The sequence below is a fragment of the Carlito syrichta genome, unplaced genomic scaffold (assembly GCF_000164805.1).
Source record: "Carlito syrichta isolate Samal-C Ts95f unplaced genomic scaffold, Tarsius_syrichta-2.0.1 Scaffold301832, whole genome shotgun sequence".
Taxonomy (NCBI): Eukaryota; Metazoa; Chordata; class Mammalia; order Primates; family Tarsiidae; genus Carlito; species Carlito syrichta.
Window position 1 is genome coordinate 94,670 of NW_007245928.1, and position 2,454 is coordinate 97,123.

General features: G+C 44.0%; 1 pseudogene; it reads left to right on the forward strand.

The window, feature by feature from the left end:
- The window catches only part of LOC103257671, a 6,906-nt pseudogene that overhangs the window by 2,833 nt on the left and 1,619 nt on the right, over positions 1-2,454 (forward strand).

A 2,454-nucleotide genomic window follows, 5' to 3' on the forward strand; every position in this document is an offset into this window, starting at 1 on the left:
TGCACTCCAGTCTGGGCAACAGAGTGAGACTCCAACTCAAAAAAAAAAACAAAAAAAAAAAGAACAAAATCATGAATTTTGCAGCAACCTGGATGGAATTAGAGTTTATAATACTGAGTGATCTCTCACAGAAACCAAGATCTCAATATCACATGTTCTCACTCATAAGTGGACCTTGAACAACTATCATAATACTATAAGAAAAGGATCGACAGTGGTGGGAAACTATGAGGGGGGCAGGGAGGGAAAGGGAGGTGGGATTAACGATAGTTAATATCTGTCTGGGCACACCTCATCAACAAGGGTACCTGCACAATGCATATTTGTATACCTAATTGTACCCCACAATTTTAAAATAAAAAATATGTTTAAAAAAGTTGATTCCATGCAAATCACTCCAGAAAAAGTATTGTCTTAGCAAAAATGCATCACTGAAAAATAGTTATTTGAACCTCTCCACTCAGGCACTATATTGTGAGAATGAAGGGGCGCTGCTGCCGGTCTGGACAAGGGTCTTGTTCTAATCACTGCTGAGTCAACAGTGCTTAACCCAGGTCTCAGACTTACTTTTCCATTTTGTTTCACTCAGTCTATTTAACAGTTATGTACTCACTGGGTACCAGTCTTCATCAGGTGTCATGGATAGAGCTATGAACAGCTCTCTCTGCCCTTGACTTCCGACATATTACAGTGTCTTGGTATCTCACCAGGAAATCTTTCCAGCATGCCTTGCTCTCTATGGAAGTTCACCGGGATTCTGAATCCACTTTATGTTCCTTTAAGTCTCAAATTATTAAAGCTGAAACCACCTTCTCCAACTCAAACTTTATAATAAGCCATGGGGAATAATGGTTTTATAACTGATTTGGTATTTTCCAAATTATCCTCTTTTTTTTTAATATAGCAGCATTTTCATCATTATTTGCCTTGCTCTGGAAGTATTAAGTACAACTGTGTATCAAATCATTCTGATGCCCAACTTAGAAAAGGCTTGAAAAATGACTTAGTTTACAACAGCTAAATTAGAATGTAAGAGTTCAGTCCAGCCTTGCTAAGAATGTCTATAAGTACTCCACATGTTCAGAAATCATGATCTTGACTACTTATGACTCTTTATTTTGTTATTTAAAAGCAATTATAGGTGAGACACAATGACTCATGCCTGTAATTCCAGCAATTTGGGAGGCTAAGGGGAGAGGATTGCTTGAGGCTAGGAGTTCCAGACCAGCCTAATTGACAAGTAAGGTTCTGTCCACAAAAAAAAAAAAAAAAAAGAAGACTTTTTAACATTAGCTGAGCATGGTGACACATGTCTTTAGTTTCAGCTTCTTGAGAGGCTGAGGCAGGAGGATCACTTGAGCCCATGGGATCCAGGCTGCAGTGAGTTATGATGGTACTACTACACTTAAGCCTGGTGACAGAGCAAGAGCTCATCTCTAACTGCGCCTCCCAACTCGTTTTAGAGAGCACTTGATCCTAAAATTATACAAGACATTGAGACAATAGAATCTAACTGGAGATGTGGAAGACATAGTTTACAGAGAATCCACTGCCGAAGTGAAACAAGCAAAGGAGTTTACTGTTTACAGTATGACGATCAGAAGATAGTGAGCGGCCTTCAAGACAACACAGTCAAGATCTGGGATAAAAGCACATTGGAATGCAAGCGAATTCTCACGGGCCACACGCGTTCTGTCCTCCTCTGTCTCCAGAACAATGAGAGGGTGATCGTAACCGGTCCTCGGACTCCACAGTCAGGTTGTGGGAGGTCAATACAGGTGAAATGCTGAACACGTTGATTCACCATCGCGAAGCAGTTCTGCACTTGCGCTTCAATAACGGCATGATGGTGAGCTGCTCCAAAGATCGTTCCATTGCTGTGTGGGACATGGCTTCCCCAACTGACGCTACCCTCCGGAGGGTGCTGGTCGGACACCGAGCTGCCGTCAATGTTGTCGACTTCGATGGCAAGTACATCGTTGCTGCATCTGGAGCTAGAACCGTAAAGATGTGGAATACAAGTACGTGTGAACTTGTAAGGACCTTAAATGGACACAAACGCGGCATTGCCTGTTTGCAGTACAGAGACAGGTTGGTCGTGCGCGGCTCATCCGACCACACTCTCAGACTGTGGAACATTGACTGTGGCGCGTGTTTACGGGTGTCAGAAGGCCATGAGGAGCTGGTGCGTTGCATTCGACTTGATAACAAGAGGAAAGTCAGTGGGGCCTCTGATGGAAAAATTGAAGTGTGGGACCTCGTGGCTGCCTTGGAGCCCCGTGCTCCTGCAGGGACCCTCTGTCTGCGGACGCTCGTGGAGCATTCCGGAAGAGTGTTCCGACTCCAGTTTGATGAATCCCCGAATGTGAGTAGTTCACATGATGACACGATCCTCATCTGGGACTTCCTAAAGGATCCCGCTGCCCAAGCTGAGCCCCCTCGCGCTCCTTCTCG